Genomic DNA, 20,085 nt, shown 5'->3' with positions numbered 1-20,085 from the left:
GTTAGGGTAAATCCATGCTCCCGTTAAAACCTTGGTTAAGCCAATTAATAACTAGATACAACACTACACACGATATTGCTACTAAGGCTATACCTGATGATCCAGGGGTTCTTGGGAGCTTATAGCAAACTTACTGTGTATCCAGCCTTTTATGCAACAGGCATTACGAAATAAAGCACCCAATCTGCTGGCAAGAGTTCCTGCTGTGTGAGTATCTGCCATAACCACACAGGTCAGGACATGCTAGCCAATTTGCAGTTATTGAAATCATGATGACTACTTTTTCTTTTAAAATTCCACCCCCCACTGCCCAGGTTTAAGGTAAACCCTGAGGAGGCAAAAGGACCTTGAAGCCTATAGCCTTGTCTACATTAGCATCATTTTCAGGAACTTTAAAGTGGGTAAAATGTTTGTTTTTGAAGTGCAGATTTGATACAACACAATCAGAATTCAACTCCTACTCTAAGCGGTGGAGTGGCAGAGAAGTTATATGTATAGCCTTACCTCTCCCTCCTACCATTGTCTGTACAACAATCCATTGACATGTCAACAACCCCAGACATGGATACCCCCACAATACGCAGCTTGAGCTCATTTCTGTTTTTAGCTCATTATTTAATCCTCCACCATCCATCCCCTTCCAAAAATAAAATTCACTCAATTTTGCTTATCTACCTTTTTAAAAATATCAAGAACTTTTATAGCAAAGAAGTCGGACTTACACCATTACGGTGAGCATAATTAATATGCAGTCTGCTGTAATGTAAGACTAGAAATTCACAGGGTTGAATTTTATACATATAGGAGAAGCACACAAGGAAATACATTATTGAAAATATTCTTGCTTTATTCTATACAGATGGTTCATGACAAGATCCAGTCGTGTAGGACAACTGTTGATTCACCATCCTTTTGGTATAAATGAGCAGCACACAGATCCAGAATGTCCTGTTATAAGTGTGTCCCATATGATGAGTTCAACAGAACTATCCTATCACTGAGTAATGTCTTCTCAGATCTGTTTTTTCTATAACATAATTAAATGATCTCTGTCTTTTAAATCTAATTAACATGGTTTAACTTCTTAGAAATCTTCGGACTCATGCAATTATTATAATATAAACAAGAAAACAAAGAACCCAGCACCCCAATTCACAGTTGCATTGTAATCCACAGACCACATTGCCTCCATTCACTAACGTATAACAGAGCTACAAAAAGCCAAGACTTCCCTCATAATTTTAAGGGAAGGTAAATGCTAAAGTTACACAAAGTTAGGCTCACAATGCCTGGAATCCTCCACACAACATCCAAATATTTGATTATCCAACCTCGCAAAAAGCCTGCTGAGCACTAAGAATAAGTTATTACTGCATGCCACAACCTTGGGGGCACACACTCAAACGGTCCACCAACGAAAATGAAATGCCATGATATGCAGAAAGAAGATGATTTCACACAGTGAAATCACAAACTTGCTGCCAGTGTTAAGCTGTGCTAGAGAGAGATACTTGGAAAAAGGGGGGTGGGGGGAGAAAGATGATACAGCCCCAAGTTCTAGAATACGGGCCTGATTCTCCATTGCCTTGAACCTTGTGTTATTTACATCAATACAAAGTGTGTGTAAAATGCCATAGATCACAATGGCAGCATTTGACATGCTCACTTAGCACAGATGTAAACAGTATTGTCAAACCCAAGCATTAGGAAACTTTAGAAAACCAAAACATGTGGAGTTAAGCTGACTCATTCTGCCCAACACGGCTGCACATTCTTAACTCTGGCCCCATTAGGATGGCAATGGGAACTGGGAACAGTACCTAACTCCTCCCCAGCAAGACCATTTCTTTCTGTGCCCATCACAACTTCAAATCAGCACTTCAGTTATGGTTGACAGGCAGTCTCTCACACTTTTCAGAACATCAATTGCACCGATACGTAAGCCTCTGAACACCTAGAAATACAGATGATATAGAGCACTGTGGAGCTACAGTACATGCGTACAGTAGGAAAGACCCTCAGACCATATCCTCACTAAGGCAAAAGTTGCATATAAGGCAGGCTAACTGAACACTAGATGGCTATACCTCGTCTATACTTGACCATTTCTTCTACTCTGCACAAACCAACCCAGAGCTGCCTGAACTTTGTCCTAGGAAGCCTCTCGGAACATCATGCGCACTTACCTCAGTCCATTAGTGCAGTGTCATGAATGCTACCGGCCTCATACTGATTCCCCAAGGCAAGAATGAGTATACAGTAGCCTTACCTCTGCCCCCTACAGCTGACAAAAGCCACTGATATACTTGCCAATTTGGGGACTTCAAAAAGCAGCTTGTACAGAGAGCACAGAGGCAGAGAAACTTGCAGCCAGAAGCTGAAATTAAGACTCAGCTCCTGGCTGATATTTCCTATTCCCGTCACTACTCTTTTCTCATCCATTTTATCAAGGCCCTGAATCAGTAAGTATCCTACACACAGTGCTAGTAGAGCTCTCCCTGGCTTGATACTCCTCAAGCTGCTGTGTTTGGGGCCCACCTCACTGGGCCCCAAGTGGTTTAAGCCTTTTGAGTCTGAACTGCTTCCACTGGGATCTCTAGACACACTCTTGGGGTACAGATCCTCTGTCTTGCACTCCCTTCTGAAAGCTGGGGCCATGCAGTGCAGCTGCCTAGCCCATAGGACCAGTGCTGACCCCTCAGACTCTTCTGTAGCTTAAGCACACCTTCCCCCAGAACTCCAACTGCGTGTGCACTCTGGGTTTAGTTTGTCTCTTCAGAAGCATGTGATAATGAAGCAAACATGCACAGAATTCTAAAATGCCATTGCATTTTACTTAGATAAAATGAGAGATCACAGATCCAGGCAAAGTAATATACACAACTGTATGCATGTGCTTGCCTCAGGTTCCTCATCACTCTGCAGAGTTCTTTGGCCTTAGCAGAGCTATCTGAGGTGTCCAGGATCCTCCCTTCTGCACCTATTCTCTTGACAATCATGGAGTCTCTCCCTCTCTCTGCTCCAAGTCGGCTGCCTTCCTTTCACTTTGGCTGGTTCCACAGTTAACAGGGCCCCATACTATGAAACCATGCCTGCCTCATCCTGTTTTCTGCTAAAGCTTCCCGTGTCTCTCTGACTTCTGCTTTTCATCCCTATTTCTTTGTTCTGCCGCTAGGAATTGTCCACTCTCCACTTCCCCAGTACCCTACAGAAAAACTTGGTTGTATTAGTTTCCCTGGGCTTTCAGCCAAACCATTGTCCTAAAGTGTTTCCACCTGAACAAGCAACCAATGAAGGTCTAATGACCTACCATTGTCCCTGGTCTGTAGCTGGTTCTACAGCCTTGATAGGAGATGGTTGTCTCCACATCCAGTGATGTATGCAAGGATACAATAATTTCATAGCATCAACCAGAAAAAATAAATTGTACTGTTGCTTGATCTTGCAATCTCATTTTTGGGTTAGCATAAAAACAGATAGAATCTCTGTAATGATGACACAGGCATGAACTCAGTAACAGCAGAACATGTATTTATTACTGGAAGAGTAGACAGTAGGAGTTCGCCTCCTGCAGCTGGACTCCAAAAACCACATTCACTTTTCCCCAATCCCTAGGCAGAAGCACCCCCCGACCTCACTTCCTGAGTCAGGGGACCTTGTCCTTTAGATAGGCAGGAAACACACCCTTTAGGGGCTGTCTTGGATGTGCCCTTTTCCACCCCCACCTCTTGCCCAGCACGTGTCAACTGAATGTTTCATAGTACTATATTAGTTGACAAAACAAAATTAAATTTATTGCCAGAATTGAAAAACTGAGCTCAGTGACTGCACTCACAAAATACACACTCAGTATGCCAGCTTTCTTTGTACAAAGAAAAGGAGTACTTGTGGCACCTTAGAGACTAACCAATTTATTTGAGCATAAGCTTTCGTGAGCTACCTGAAGTAGTCTCTAAGGTGCCACAAGTACTCCTTTTCTTTTTGCAAATACAGACTAACACGGCTGCTACTCTGAAACCTTTATTTGTACAGTATGGCTAACATAGTACTGCCACATCAAGGGTTTACAAATCATGAATCAGGCTCCCCAAAATCATGAGTTAAAAATTTTTTTTTGTGCTCTTTTTATTTGCCTTCTGTTTACAAGCCTTAACATTTCATTTTTGTCAAGGTTTTCTCTGTAACCATGATGACTAGAACCTTTAAAAAAAAATGAAAACTAAGATTCTCATGTAATCACATATCTCCAGGAGTTGGGGCTTTAAGAAAAACCAAATATTGTTAAACTTGTAATAAAAATTGTGGGAGCTGGCAACAACGTGCTGCGTATGCCTGCACTTACCTGATCTTAGGTATGGAAATCTGGGGAGGTGCAGGTGCACCCACCAGGGTGTGTGTATTAGAGGGATCCATTCATTTTAACTGGCGTGAACAGTCCTGTTACAACATGCAACAAGCCCAAGCCCATTTTTGCAGAACCCATTGAACCCAAGGGGCTTTTTTTTTTCCCAATAGGATGTAACTGATATGGGAAAATTATTTTCACTAGTAACCTGTGAGCTTTTTCTGAGGGCAAAATGTGCATGTGCAAATTGTTATTTTGCAGGATTCAATAGGGAACGTGTGTATTTGTAGGGTTTCAGTTCCCTTTGCTGGGGTTTGTCAAGGCATAGTCCGTTTACCAAAATATATGGGGAAATAATCAAATTCAACATTTGCAATCCATGGCTCATGCACTTTTAAACAAATAATTGAAATCATGTGTTTTTGTGTATTCATAAGCCAGAAAGGAACTTTTTGAAAGCCCCCTGGTGAAAAACATACCGTCTTCTGGAGAATGCGGGCATCGATCCCGCTACCTCTCGCATGCTAAGCGAGCGCTCTACCATTTGAGCTAATTCCCCACATTGTGAGAAGCCTTCTCAGTCACTCACACATAAGCACCTTCCTGATCGCGAGACTTACTCTCGCCTCCCCGGTTCCTCGAGCGGCAAGCTGTTGTCAGGCAGTTTCGCTACCTCCCTTCTCCGCTGAGGGCACAGTTTCTTCCGTTGGCCAATGGGGAGGCGTGATGGGCGAGGCTAGTTTTGTGTTTGCGGCCCTCGGCTTCCATCCGCCTTCTATGTAACCCCATTGGTCGCACACCAGTCCGAGTCTTTTACCAACTGATTGGTCTAACCCGGTTTATTTTTAAATTGTACTCGCGGCTCTGATTGGGGAACTAACACGCCTGTCACTGTGACGTTAAGCTGTTGCTAAGGCGTGAAGGTGGGAAACTAGAGGGGCCCACCCGGACGCCCCGATTGGCCTTTGGGATCCCTTTCGGCCCGCCCTCAATCCCCGTTTAGTCCACTGGTGCTGTAGTTCACGTGTTATTGGCGGCTATGCTATTGTCCAATGGAAGTGGGCTCGGCGGGGACTGGGGCGTGTCAGGGAAGGGTGATTGGCAGGCGAGGAGGGGGAGCAAAGGAGAGCTCACAGGATCTGATATGTCCGCCATCTTGAAGTGTCGGTGATGGTGGCGAGCGCTCGTTTTCCCGTCTGAGCCGAGGCAGACCGGGACCCGTGACGGGGAGACGCGCTCGCCGAGGTAGGGAGGTGCGAGGGGCCACGGCCTGAGTCAACTACCGCTGGGGGGTTATTCCCCCTTCCTGACGCTCTGCCCCAATGCGCGGGCCCGGTGAGCGCTCTCCTCTCCCCCGCCCTGCGCAGGGGGCGGAGGGGGGGCGCGTCTTCCTGTTCCCCGGAGTCTGCAGGCTGGTCTTCGAGGCCTCCTCCTGCGATTGGGGGCCGCTCCCCGCCCCTGTCCCCGGTTTGCGCCTGAGCTGGCTGGGGGGCGGGGAGGGGGGGGGTCGGCGGCCTTGTTTGCGGCCTGGCTGAGTTGTTTTGCTTCCTGGGGAGTAGGGCTGTGTCGACCCCCCTCCCCATCTCCAAGTCCCAGGTCATCCCTTGCCCCCCTCTCCCCGTCAGCGAGTGTGGGGTGGCGGCTTCCCAGGGTTCCTTTTCCTCTGGGTCCCTCGCACGTCCCGCTGGAGGGGCACTGACTGTATCCCCAGATGGCGGCATGTGCGACCCCCCCTCCCCACCGGCTTTCCAGCGATACTCAGCAGGAGGTACTGAATCACTAGGGACCCGGTGTTACTTTTACCGCCTGTTGCCTCTGTTAAAGGGATCCAGCTGTGTTCTCTCAGCTTGTCTTCTCACTACAGCTCTTCTCTCACATTACTAGTTAGAACTGGGCGTGTTAGTTTGAAGTGGGGTCTTTCTGCGAACACCTGAACAACCTTTGAGCTTTGTCTCGAGGAAGGTGTGGGATGGTCTGTCTACACAGCGTAGCCATCTCTCTGGGTCTGTCTGTCCCAAGCCTGCAGACGCATGTGTTTCCTCGCTGAGTTGCACAGGTCAGGTGTGGATTTCATCTCTGGGTCAGGGATGGCTAGATGTACAAGATAGATGTTGAAGTTGGGTATGAGGAGGTGTTACTCTGTTCCACTTAATGTAAATTATAATTATCTTATGTTGTTCGGGGTGTCACATAGGATTTTAATATCTGTTTTCGTTAGTACAAGTGGCAAGACTTTATTATTCAACCAGCAGAATCCCTGAGTAATAACTGTTTCTCAGTGGGCCCGTAAACATTCTTTTAAACCTCTCGAATAAGAAACGCTGATTTTGTATTGTCTTGGTTCTTAGAAATTGTTGGAAAACTAGATGAATTATCAAGGGGATGCTGTCAAGTTAAAGTGTTCTTTCTAAAAGCATCCAGCAAAAGCAGCACCACTACCAGGAAGCTTATACTCCTTAAATTGAAACTTGGTTTCCTCTTTGCTGTTATGTTCCTCAGTTTGGACAACGAAAACAGACGAGTTATTGCTCTTGTTCACACTCAGTTTTGCTCTTTGTGTTCTAAATTAGTGCCTTAGTGGTTCATGTGCTCATTCTTAAAACCGTGGCAACATTTTGGCTAGTTCTAACTTAAAAAAAAAAAAAAAAAACCTCAAAAAACCTTGGGTGTTTTGTTCTTTTACAAAAAGTGAATTTTAGGCTGTACTGAACATGACAGTTTCCCTTTTAATTCTGATCTTTTCTTTAGTGCCTCAGAGTGCTTTCTAAGTAGAAAAGTGAATTGAAGCTCTAAGACTGTCCCATGATGTGCCTGGAGATCAGTATAGATGGGTATAAAATGTTAGAGCTAAACATTTTCAAAATACTTGATTCTTTGGTATTATGTTGGAACTGTTTGGGATGTGTAACCAGTGAAAGCTGTTATAGAACACTTAGATCTCTTCTGAGTAGATGTTAACTGAGTAGAAGAAACATGTCTCTATTCTTGTAACTTACTAGTTACAGAAAAGTTTCTGGATGCTGTTAGCTTAAAAATCAGAGGTTAAAACCTTTAACCATGTTACTAATGTGTTGAATCTTGAATGGAAGGAGTTCTGATTATTCTTTACTATTTATGCTCTTTATTTACTTGTATTTTTATCAATGAAAAATTAGTTTCACTTTCAAATTCTCTGTTGTGTTTGAATTGCAAACACTGCATGAGTGCCTGTTTCTACTGGAATGTTAAAGCTCGGGAAAGCTCTCTAGCTTTCTTTCCTAAAGGTATCAATTGGTTTTATTTTTCATAAAACATACTTTATAATGTCTGTGTATACATGATCATTGGCTGTACATAATTTATTTTCTACCAAATAAGATTTGGATTAGAGCTGCAGTTTTAAAATTGAAGGGAATCTTAAAATTGTTCATTGATGTCTAATTCTTTACTTGTAAGTACCAGATCCTTCAATACATAGTGCCCAGAATAACTTTACTGGGGCTCTTCTCAGGCACAGTAGGCCATCTGCATGTTACGCATTGTAGGATTGGGGTGTAAATCACAAAAGTGTCTTTAGAAATTCAAGGAAAAAATAAGGAATCTCTTTATACCAGTGATTTCTTTCCTGAATCTGTAAGGCTCCTTAACTTGTATGTTGGTTTTCTGCAAAAAAAAAACAAAAAAAACCCAATAATTTGTGTATGAAATAACAGGGTGGATTTGATTTACATCACTAGTCAGGAAGAGTCGATTTAATCATAGATTTCTACATAAAAAGTGCATTCTTGTTGGTTGTTTATAACCTTAATACATATTCTTCACAACTCAGATAGATGTAGGTTTCATTTGTAGAAGCTACACACTATACATTTTAAATGTGATTTATTTTGTAAACTTTTCAGATTAGTTTTACAGCTATATCAGAAAATGAATGAATGATTGGTTGGTTATTTCATTTACCAAAGGTAAATGAATCAGATATTTATGTAGACCTTGGAAAGTGTGCTATCTCCAGTGCAACAGGTTAGTCATTAATATTTGGAGGATTTTCTTGCCATGCTGTATTAGGAAGAGAACATCACCAGACAGACATTCAAATTGTTTTATTTAACTAAAACAACAACGTTATGTATTCTGGATTTTTTTTTCAACAGCAAACATATAATATTTTAACAAAACAAGCATATGAATTTTTGAATTTAGTTAACCATTCAAGTTTGTTTAAATCAAGTTTGTTTTTGTTAAAATTGTTTTTAACTGACATAGTTTAAAAGAAATTTTTTTAAAAAAAACACCCAGAATTAAATCTTCTATGTCACCCAGGTCAACATGAGAAACTTAAAATATTGGCTTCTGCAGCTAACTCAGTCATCTTCACCTTCATTTTCCGATTCATAATCTGGAAAAGAAAAACAAGCTTTTCTAGATCCCAAATGATTTCTCAATTTTGGAATGAATTAGTGCAAAGGAAGAAAATATTCTTTCTACACCTGCAGAAGAAGCTACTGCTATTTAAAAGTGAGATTTTACTTCAACAGTCTCTGAATCCAAGTGCTTAAGTGACTTCCACCAGTTCACTGGTATGACTTTCTTTAAAACATAATCAGCAAACACATTTCTTGAATAGTTCTTATTCCCAAACTGGGTCTGTCTTATGGCCAGCTGCCATTATAGGTTGTCCCTTCTAGTGAGAAAATGGTCTGGTAGATCTCAGATCAATGAAGGCTACCCTCAGAAAGACCTCAAGACTTCTGGAATATGCTGCTCAAACAGTTTCACTTTTGTTTCTACTGCCTGTCCCTCCCTTCTCACATTTATCTCCAGACTTCTTCTCCTTGTCCAGATCTATGCTGCCAACAACTATCTTCTGTTCATTGAACTTCTTGAAACTTTGCACTTTTAGAGAGAGGTAAGGGATTGACTCTGTGTACACACATTTGCAGAGGGACAATAGGGTTGATTGAGATCTGTTGTTTCTCAAGTCTCTCTCTCCATTTATTTATTTATTAACTTTTTTGCTGTTAACAAGCATGTTACCTCTGGAAATACAAATCCACAGTTTGAGATCTGCAAAACTAAGCATCTCTGATGGTATCTTTTACAGTGAGCAATGAGTCTGATTAGGTAGATAGAAAGATTAACCTAAATAATCTATACGGAAGCCCCTGGAACTCCATAAGATTGGTTCCTTAATCCATGAATTATTGGAACTCATTTACGAAACTTTTCTTAAACATTACATGAATATATTGTCTTATGCTATAGAATTATAATGTATAATCCCTATTCCATGATGAGATATCTTTGAGCTATAATGTATCTTAATTAAAGCTATCTTTAGATAGGGTTTTTTCCTCAAAAGACATTTTATCAAAAATATCTGATTTTAAATCAAAACAGATTTAAAAAAAAATCATGATTTTTATCCACCCTGTGAAATAATGACTCTTGTGCTATCGGGGTGGTTAAGGTCATTTTTGTCTGTAACACTACAGTGAAATTTTATTTCAGCTAAAAATGACATTGTAGAGTTTAGGTTACAGAGATCCTTAAACTACAGGAAAACACCCAGTTAAACTAAAACATGTGAGATCAGGAATTTGGTGAAAGAGCTTTTTAGTCTCAAATGCTAATGTATTTAAGAAGACTTGTTAGAACTGATCATGCATAGTGTACTGTAGTTTGTGCAAAAGTTAGGTTTACACATAAATTAAGGCTAGCACATGTTATACTGTAATTTAGGCTATTCTTCATAAATTCAGTGCAAGACAAATTGAACACTTGGCAGATCATTTTCTGAAGTGTAACTAGACATGTTAATCTTTTTTTTTTCTAATTTCACTCAAACAACATCTCAAAACACTGAAACCTGAGCAACTGAAAGAAGGGATTGTCCCTGTAGTCTAAGCATTTAAAATACTTTTGGTTTAACACTTCTGACTTTAATGACCAATGAGTGCTTTGGCAAGATGACTTCTTTGTTAAAGGTTCAACATCTTTGCCTCTTCAGTTGAGAGCTCACAATATACAATGAGTAACTGGCTCAAACTCAACCTATAAAACATATGATTAACATTTCAAAGTGGGAAATGCTTTGAAGAACTACCTGGGTCACTCTTTCCCGAATTGAATCTTTCCTCGAAGTGGTGAGAAGTGTTCGGGCCCTGTTTAACTCTGCAGTTAACCTAGAGTACAGGGTAGCATCAGTACTGAAAAATGTCATCTTCTAACTCCATCTTTCCAGGAAACTTTACCATTCTTCCCAGATGAGGATTGGGCCATATGCAGATTGAATCCACTCTGTATCTGGAAGGGAAGGTGGAGGCAATAGAAGCAGCAGTATGCAGGAGCCCATCGCTTTAATTGGATGGGCTTCCTTAATGCATCCCCTGTGACCTGTTTCCTTCACTTGCTACTAGCCTGCTTCTGATCTTTAAGGCCATCAGTAGGTCAGGATCCAGGTCCATCAGTAGTTCTACCTTCATCTGCAATTCTCTCCCCCCCCCATTAGTGTGCTCCTCTGGAACAATGTGGTTTGCAAAACCTAGGATAAAGTGTATGAAAGCCGGAGATAAATTGTTCTTGAATGGTTTCAGAGTAACAGCCGTGTTAGTCTGTATTCGCAAAAAGAAAAGGAGGACTTGTGGCACCTTAGAGACTAACCAATTTATTAGAGCATAAGCTTTCGTGAGCTACAGCTCACTTCCTCAGATGCATATCGTGGAAACTGCAGCAGGCTTTATATATACACAGAGAATATGAAACAATACCTATTCCCACCCCACTGTCCTGCTGGTAATAGCTTATCTAAAGTGATTTCCAGCACAAATCCAGGTTTTCTCACCCTCCACCCCCCCACACAAATTCACTCTCCTGCTGGTGATAGCCCATCCAAAGTGACAACTCTTTACACAATGTGCATGACAATCAAGCTGGGCTATTTCCTGCATAAATCCAGGTTCTCACACCCCCCCCACCCCCATACACACACAAACTCACTCTCCTGCTGGTAATAGCTCATCCAAACTGACCACTCTTCAAGTTAAAATCCAAGTTAAACCAGAACATCTGGGGGGGGGGGTAGGAAAAAACAAGAGGAAACAGGCTACCTTGCATAATGACTTAGCCACTCCAAGTCTCTATTTAAGCCTAAATTAATAGTATCCAATTTGCAAATGAATTCCAATTCAGCAGTTTCTCGCTGGAGTCTGGATTTGAAGTTTTTTTGTTTTAAGATAGCGACCTTCATGTCTGTGATCGCGTGACCAGAGAGATTGAAGTGTTCTCCGACTGGTTTATGAATGTTATAATTCTTGACATCTGATTTGTGTCCATTTATTCTTTTACGTAGAGACTGTCCAGTTTGACCAATGTACATGGCAGAGGGGCATTGCTGGCACATGATGGCATATATCACATTGGTGGATGTGCAGGTGAACGAGCCTCTGATAGTGTGGCTGATGTTATTAGGCCCTGTGATGGTGTCCCCTGAATAGATATGTGGGCACAGTTGGCAACGGGCTTTGTTGCAAGGATAGGTTCCTGGGTTAGTGGTTCTGTTATGTGGTATGTGGTTGTTGGTGAGTATTTGCTTCAGGTTGCGGGGCTGTCTGTAGGCAAGGACTGGCCTGTCTCCCAAGATTTGTGAGAGTGTTGGGTCATCCTTTAGGATAGGTTGTAGATCCTTAATAATGCGTTGGAGGGGTTTTAGTTGGGGGCTGAAGGTGACGGCTAGTGGCGTTCTGTTATTTTCTTTGTTAGGCCTGTCCTGTAGTAGGTAACTTCTGGGAACTCTTCTGGCTCTATCAATCTGTTTCTTTACTTCTGCAGGTGGGTATTGTAGTTGTAAGAAAGCTTGACAGAGATCTTGTAGGTGTTTGTCTCTGTCTGAGGGGTTGGAGCAAATGCGGTTGTATCGCAGAGCTTGGCTGTAGACGATGGATCGTGTGGTGTGGTCAGGGTGAAAGCTGGAGGCATGCAGGTAGGAATAGCGGTCAGTAGGTTTCCGGTATAGGGTGGTGTTTATGTGACCATTGTTTATTAGCACTGTAGTGTCCAGGAAGTGGATCTCTTGTGTGGACTGGACCAGGCTGAGGTTGGTGGTGGGATGGAAATTGTTGAAATCATGGTGGAATTCCTCAAGGGCTTCTTTTCCATGGGTCCAGATGATGAAGATGTCATCAATATAGCGCAAGTAGAGTAGGGGCTTTAGGGGACGAGAGCTGAGGAAGCGTTGTTCTAAATCAGCCATAAAAATGTTGGCATACTGTGGGGCCATGCGGGTACCCATAGCAGTGCCGCTGATCTGAAGGTATACATTGTCCCCAAATGTGAAGTAGTTATGGGTAAGGACAAAGTCACAAAGTTCAGCCACCAGGTTAGCCGTGACATTATCGGGGATAGTGTTCTTGACGGCTTGTAGTCCATCTTTGTGTGGAATGTTAGGCTGTGGAATGAGCTTTCAGCGGAGGCCAGACTTATCTAGTTAGACCACCGTAAGGGCATGATGGAAAGCTTTGTCAGAAGGGATGGTTTTGCCACAATAGCAAGATTGGTAGGGGAATGGAACAAAGGAAACCGCACTTATATCCCAAACAGAGCCTCCTTTAGCAAAGGATGGAGAAAACCGAAGACTCTTAAAATCACTCAGTAATCTTGCTTGGTATTCCTGTTATTTCTAATGTGAGAGAACCTTTCAGACCTCTCTACATCAGAAAGAACCTTAAAGTATACAAGCACAATTTTCCTAACCAGTCAGCCTCCCTGTCCCTCTTTTTAAATTGCCTTCCCATCTGTTCCTCAATCTTTCCCCTGTCTCTTCCTTTTGAATACAAAAACTTATGCAGTGAGTGCTGTCTAAATTGTGCTGTTGCACATTAGCGATGCCAGAGAGAGGTTTACTCAATGGAAGGGAGTTACAGTAAAAGCTGTTATCTGACACTTAACCAACCAGAAAGCTCTATAAACCGGTATTTCTGATCTTCAATAGGGTTGCCAGATGTCCAGTTTTTGACTGGAATGCCTGGTCAAAAAGGGACCCTGGTGGCTCTGGTCAGCACTGCTGACCAGGCCATTAAAAGTCTGGTTGTCATGGGACTGGCAGGCTCCCTACCTGGCTCCGCGTGGCTCCCCAAAAGTGGTGATATATCCTTGCTGCTCCTCCGCAGAGGAACAGCCATGGGGCTCCATGCACTGCCCCTGCCCCAAACGCTGGCTCTGCAACCAGCGTTGGCTGGGAACTGTGCCCAATGGGAGGTGTGGGCGGAGACGGCGCATAGAGATGCCTGGCAGTGCTTCCGCCTAGGAGCAGCAGGGATATGTCACTGTTTATGGGGAGCCACCCGAGGTGAGCGCCCCCTGGATCTAGCACCCTAAACCCTGCCCATCCCAGAGTCTCCTACTGCACCCAAACTTCCTCCCAGAGCCCAGGTACCACACCTCTTCCTGCGTCACAGCCCCAAGTCCCCTCCTGCACCCAAACTACCTCTCTTTAAGTTAACCATAATTTTTGACTTACCGGCACCATCCATTTCCCCCAATACATTGGATAACAAAGCTTTTACTGTATTTGGGAATATGAGGTTGAAAAAGACCGAGAGATGGAACTGGACAGAACTAAGGAGGTGCAGTGCAATCTGTTGGCAAAATGGCAGTGCTATTTTGAGGTATCAAAATGCAGACGGATTAGTACCAAGGAGACTGAAATTCTTCATCTCAGTGCAGTTCAGCACTAGAAAACTATTGTTAAACAGTTATTAAGGAGAGAGAGAATCCTCATTGATTAAATTATAATTTCTCTAAACTTTTAGAGTTTAAAAATGCAAATTCGCAAAATGACCGTAAAGGAGTATATGGTCATAATCTACGGAAACTTGAAGTATGTTAGCACTAAAGAATGAGAAGACATATTAAGAGGTCCAAGGGGGAATATAACAGACTGAGATGGAATTGAGTAATGAAAATATATCCTAATGGGAGGAAGAATTTGCTAATAGGGATTAGTCTCCAAAGAAAGTATTGGAAATGCTGTTGCTTGAGTGACTTAAAAATTAGACTTGGCAAAGCTCTTGAACATTATCTAAAACAATCCTTTATTAGCAGGAAGATGCAATAGGTGACCTAATGACCTTTCATTTGTCATTATTCTGATTTTATGGACAGTGGTACTCTGCATGACCACAGTGCAGTGATGTTTATTGTGACTGCTGTAAGTTTCTTTTGTTGTGATCAAGAACATTCTGAAATCTCTTTTGAAGAGCAAGCAATTATTGAGTTTGGGGTAGTAAAAGTGATGATAGTAAGAACCAGTTGGCTGTCTGCTGTGGAAAAATGTATTGGGGTGAAGGACTGGACTTCTGTAACACTCTCCCAGTTTGTTTAATAAAGGTAAGTATCCTGAGGCGGTCTCGTCGAACCTGGCTGTCTAGTCTCATATCAGAATATAGCAATTTGTGTGCTGTTTGGCTTCAGAACCTTTAACTTTTCCTACGTTTGTTCTTTTTGAGTTACTAACTCTGTATTTTCAGAGGAGTCTCTAGATCCATCCTTCCCCCTTTTTGTAGGGTACTAATACAGTATCCAATCTCTGGCCTTCACATACTGCTTTTTCAGCCATATGTAAAACATCCATGAGGTAACAAAACTCCAGAGCTATGAAGGAGTAAGATTCCTTCGCATTCAGTTGAATTTCCTGCAGAGAGTTTGGAGTAAATGTTCATTATTCCTAAGAAGTTGAAATATACAGATGGATACTTTGCAACTTATGAATTAGTACTAGATCTGCTCTTCCATTTTTGAACACCTTGGAACCGACCTGGAGCTTTTAAAGTTTTGTTAGTCCTTATGAAATTTGATTGTGTTGCAATGTAAATATCTTCAAAATGAAGGGCCTGTTTTTTTGCTTTAAATATATTAGGTGAGTAGATTTTTAAATGAAAAAATTAAGTCTTTTTTCATTTGTGGCTTAATCAGCAACCAGGAAACATAAATTTAAATTTATTTTAATCTCATTTTGCAGTAGGACTTTAGTTATTTTCCTTGATTGGTAACCATTAAAACTTGTTGATTTGCATCCAAATAAAGCCTTTACTGTTAACTTGGTACTTTGTTAACCAGGAGGATACACTTTATTCACATTTATTTAAGCAATTCTATATAGCTCAACATACATTTATTCAGATTCTTAATCTTCACTTTGTTAACACATGGTGAAATACACACTTCTTATTTGCTGCATTTTTAACTTGTCAAGCTGCATTTGGATGGAAACTGAAATTCAATTGAAAATGCCCAAACAACATGTTAAAAGTTTTAGTTAAATAAAACTAGCTTAATTTTACATATTCTTATGTATCCAGCATATTTAACTGACTTATTTAATAAAAGTATTATCTGTAGTTAGTGCATTGAACTGATTATTTCTAGTAACTGTGTCCTTCAAGATTTTAGAATTAGTAGACTTTGTCCTCTGTCACCATTTCTTATTCATAGATTGGAAGATGAAAGTGTTCCTGCATTTTCAACTTCTAGTTGGTTTCTCAACTTAGAATGAACTAGTTACTGAACTGAATTAGTTGAATAAACAAATGAAGAATATATTCTCTCTGTACCTGCAGAAGATGTTACTGCTGTGAAAAGTTGGATTAGCACTTCAACAAACTCTGGTTCCAAGTGCTTAGTCAATGACTTCCATTGGTTCAATGGCTTGGCTTTCTTTACTGTTTAAGCAGTAAACATGTACTGTTTTAATAATTTTAATTTTTAATTTAATTTTAATAGGTTATAGTAATCTCATGCCTTAATATAGATTGTAGTAATTTCGTATTTAGGTTGATTTAAATTAAATGTTCTTAAAAATAATTTAATTTTTTTTAATCCACCCTGAAATAAGTATGTTGCACACATTTTTTAAATCTTATAGCAATACCTCTCTCCCACCTACAGAAAAATGAGTCACATTGCTCCCTATGACTCTACCTAAGGGGGGGAGGAAATACAGTACCTTCCAATCCCAAGTAAATAATGAATGTTACACATCTGAAAATACTGTGCCCTAGTTAATCTTGAGTCACTGTACTAGTATCAGTTGTACTAGTACAAATGTTATTATACTAGTATATGACAATTATGTAAAAATAGCACAACTTCCTCATGCGTGTTGTCCCAGTATAAAAGTTTTTATACCACTATAGTTTTCCCATTAGGGAAGAGGAATAAGCTATACCAGTATCAAAGCATCTTTATAGTGGTATAACTGGGTCCACACTGGGGGCTGTACTGATACAACTCTTTTAGTTAGGGGGGTGCTTTTTTTAACCAAAATATTTATACCGGTACCAAAACTGTATGTGGCAAGGCCTTAGTTAAATGGCTGCATTGCAGTTTTAAATCTTATAGTCTAAGAAGGATCTCTTTAATATTCTTATGTACTTCTTGGCTTTATTAGGTCTCTCACTGCTGTACTGCTTTAAAATTTAATTGTCCAGTTAACTTGGAATCTTTAATGTCTTGTATTAATGGCTTGACAAACTTATTGGATATCTACACACCTTCAGAAGCAAATGCCTCAGGAAAATAGTAAGTATTTAATGGAAAGAGTGTATAACAAATGCCAAGATTCGTCAGTGTTCAACTCCTTATCTCCAAGGTTATCAGGAAACATGGACATATCTGGGACATGTTAAAATAGAGCCAGACCAACTTCTATGACAGGCATCCCATTGGGTAGCTGTAAAAATATGTCAAAGAAGCTGACCAAAAGAATCCCTTCATTGACCAAAACTTAAAGGGAAAACTCATGGAGCTTAACATCGAGGATGTGCAAAGAGCAGCCTAGGATAGATAGGCATGGTACAGATGTGTTTGTGCCCTAAGAAACACTAGATAGCTTGGGAAGGATTCAGATTAGATTACATTTCTAACCCAGGAGCAGAGACTAGATGCCTAATTCTGGGACATCCATCTAGGTGAGAAGACTGCATGCCGCCTCCAGCTGCTAGAAGTGTCTGCAGGCATGCATGCACGTGTGCTGGGCTTCTCACTGTGGTGCTATGCCTGTACTCTACAGAGGAGCGCCTGTCTTTCAGGTTACTTTAGTTAGTGCATGTCTGAAATTGGAGTCCTGTCACTTTTTGCAAAGTGACAAATCTATTCTTTCCTTCTGCAGCTGCTTTTTTGTACCATCCTCTCTTGAAGTTCCTTCCTGGCTGCTGGGAGCAGAGCTCCCTTTACTTCCTGTAATCTTTCTCCAACAAATGACTTAATTATCAGTGTCTATCCCTGCTTCCTGTGGGCAGCAGAAATCCTACTGATTCTAGGTAGTCTCACTCTACAATCAGTTTCATTCCTGCTATCAGCCATAGCAAGAAGTAGCATTACTGTCCTTCACCATATGTAGAGTGTGGAGTGTTATGGGGACCTGGTTTTGGTTGGTGCCTCAGGGAGCTGCTACATTAAATAAGAACTGTCTAGTAAGCTAACTGCTGGTGGTCAAGATTTGTCTGCTTCTGAGTAAAAGAAGGTGGTCAAGAAACTTGGCATGAGAACAGATGCAAATGCATATATTTTCTGAAACATGGTATAAAACTACTTTAAGCTGTACTTTTGCTTGGCTCAGCCTAAACCATGTACTTAATTGTTTCCTTTGTAACTATTGTATTTCAAGGTGGGAAACAGGAAGAACGGAAGAAGCAAAACCAAAATGTAGCTGAGGATTGAGGAGTACTATAAAGCTACTGCCTTTCTTGGAGAGCTGCATTAACTGGTTTGGCTCTACCATTTTAGTAGGATCATGGCAATAATAGTAATATTTAGCACTTAGGTTTTCTTCAGGGTCTCTCAAATGTCAACTAATTAAAACTTTACAGCTTCCCCTGCCATCTGGAGCCCTTCCTGTCTCCTTACATATGTTATTCTGAGAATCCTTTAAATGAGGAAGGCAGTTTATCCCAGACTGTAAAAGCTACATTGTTGCAAGTATAGTGCTCTGATTGTCCTTGCGGGAACAGGACACAATTCTAGAGTCCTTATTTATATTCCTACATCTCCTTGTCTTGTAACATCAGTGCCTTACAATCAGGGATAGAATTTGCAGTTTTACTCTGTCCATATAAACATTTGATAACTTTTATTTCTCAGAGGCTGTGGCGGGTGCAGTTGTGCTGCCACTTCAGACAGCTTGGTTCTGAGCTGCCTAATACTCCCTTAGAGGGCATAAATGCTATTTTTTTTTCTTCTCCATTATACTCCAGACTGTAATAATCTCCTTTTGTAGTGACAAGTTTCAGTTCCTTGTTTTGAAGAGAAGGTGATTCCCCTCGCTTCCTATTATTGGCTGGGAGAGAGTTAACATTTTACTAATCTACAAAGCAAATTGTCGTCTTCCCCATCTAAAGTTTTTCTTTATATTGTCTGCTGTGGATTATGCCAATGGTTAGTGAAATGCAGTCATCCTTTGGGATAGAAAATGCCTTTGTTTACCACTACCAGGAATACTCAGAGGTAAAAATACTTCCTTCTCTTCCCTGCCCCACAGTTTGGGGGGTCATGATAGATAATCAACTGAACATGAGCTCCCAGTACTACACTGTGACCAGAAGGACTAATGTGATCCAAATCCATAAATGGGGATCTCAAATAGGAGGTTATTTTACCTTTGTATTTGGCACTGGGCGACTGCTGCTGGAATACTTCATCCAGTTCTAATGTTCACAGTTCCAGAAGGATGTTGATTAATTGTAGGGGTTTAGAGAAGAGTCATGAAAATGATTAAAGGATTAGAGAACTTGTCTATAGTGATAGATGGAAGGAACTCAATTTACTTACTTTAACAGAGACAAAGTTTAGGGGTGACTAAATCACAGTCTGTAAGTACTCGCATGGGGAACAATCAAAGGAACTCAAGAGGTCATCTAGTCCAGTCCTCCGCACTCATGGCGGGCCTAACTATTATCTAGACCATCCCTGAGAGGTATTTGTCTAACCTGCTCTTAAAGATCTCCAATGATGGAGATCCCACAACCTCCCTAGGCAATTTATTTCAGGGAGATTGTGGAATGTCCCCTCTTGGTCTTTTCTTCTCCAGACTAAACAAACCCAGTTTTTTCAGTCTTCCCTCATAGGTCATGTTTTCTAGACCTTTAATCATTTTTGTTGCTCTGCTCTGGACTTTCTCCAGTTTGTCCACATCTTTCCTGAAATGTGACCTGAACTGGACACCATAGTCTAGCTGAGGCTGTAGCAGCATGTACTAGAACAGAAGAATTGCTGCTTGTCTTGCTGCTTGTGTCTTGTGAACCACTGATAACTCGTCTCTGGGAACAGTTTTCCAACCAGTTAGGCACCCGCCTTATAGGAGCTCCATCTAGGTTGTATTTCGCTAGTTTTGTTTATGAAGTTGAGACAGTATCAAAAGCCTTACTAAAGTCAAGATATACCACATCTACCACTTCCTCCGTATCCACGAAGCTTGTTATCCTGTTAAAGCTTTTAGATTGGTTTGACACATCCATGCTGACTCTTACTTATCACCTTATTATATCCTAGATGTTTTCAAATTGATTGCTTAATTATTTACTCCATTATTTTTCCAGATACTGAAGTTAAGCTGACTCATCTGTAATTCCCCAGGTTGTCCTTATTTCCCTTTTTATAGATTGGCACTATATTTTTTCCCTGTTCCAGTCCTTTGGAATGTCTTTGGTCTTCCATGACTTTTCAAAGATAATCGCTAATGGCTCAGATATCTCCTCAGTTGACTCCTT

At 41.2% G+C, this 20,085-nt stretch overlaps 1 protein-coding gene and 1 non-coding gene across 16 annotated transcripts in view; one reads left to right on the top strand and one right to left on the bottom strand.

The window, feature by feature from the left end:
• Positions 1-4,831: 4,831 nt before the first annotated feature.
• Positions 4,832-4,904, bottom strand: TRNAA-AGC (transfer RNA alanine (anticodon AGC)). Its single transcript has one exon. It is a non-coding gene; the product is annotated as a tRNA-Ala (tRNA).
• Positions 4,905-5,442: 538 nt separating this feature from the next.
• Positions 5,443-20,085, top strand: part of PPP6R3 (protein phosphatase 6 regulatory subunit 3) — a 138,379-nt gene continuing 123,736 nt past the window's right edge. For 8 of the 15 annotated variants that reach the window (XM_073347063.2, XM_073347074.2, XM_073347073.2 and 5 more), the window contains exon 1: positions 5,444-5,590. The gene's annotated coding sequence lies outside the window, so the exon portion shown is untranslated. Of the gene's footprint in view, positions 5,591-20,085 lie in introns of all 15 variants that reach the window. The other 7 variants (XM_073347060.2, XM_073347070.2, XM_073347069.2 and 4 more) reach the window with 2 other exon arrangements.

The sequence above is a fragment of the Lepidochelys kempii genome, chromosome 6 (assembly GCF_965140285.1).
Source record: "Lepidochelys kempii isolate rLepKem1 chromosome 6, rLepKem1.hap1, whole genome shotgun sequence".
Lineage (NCBI taxonomy): Eukaryota > Metazoa > Chordata > Testudines > Cheloniidae > Lepidochelys > Lepidochelys kempii.
The sequence above is the reverse complement of the archived record's forward strand: the minus strand, read 5'-3'. Positions and strand labels throughout refer to the sequence as shown.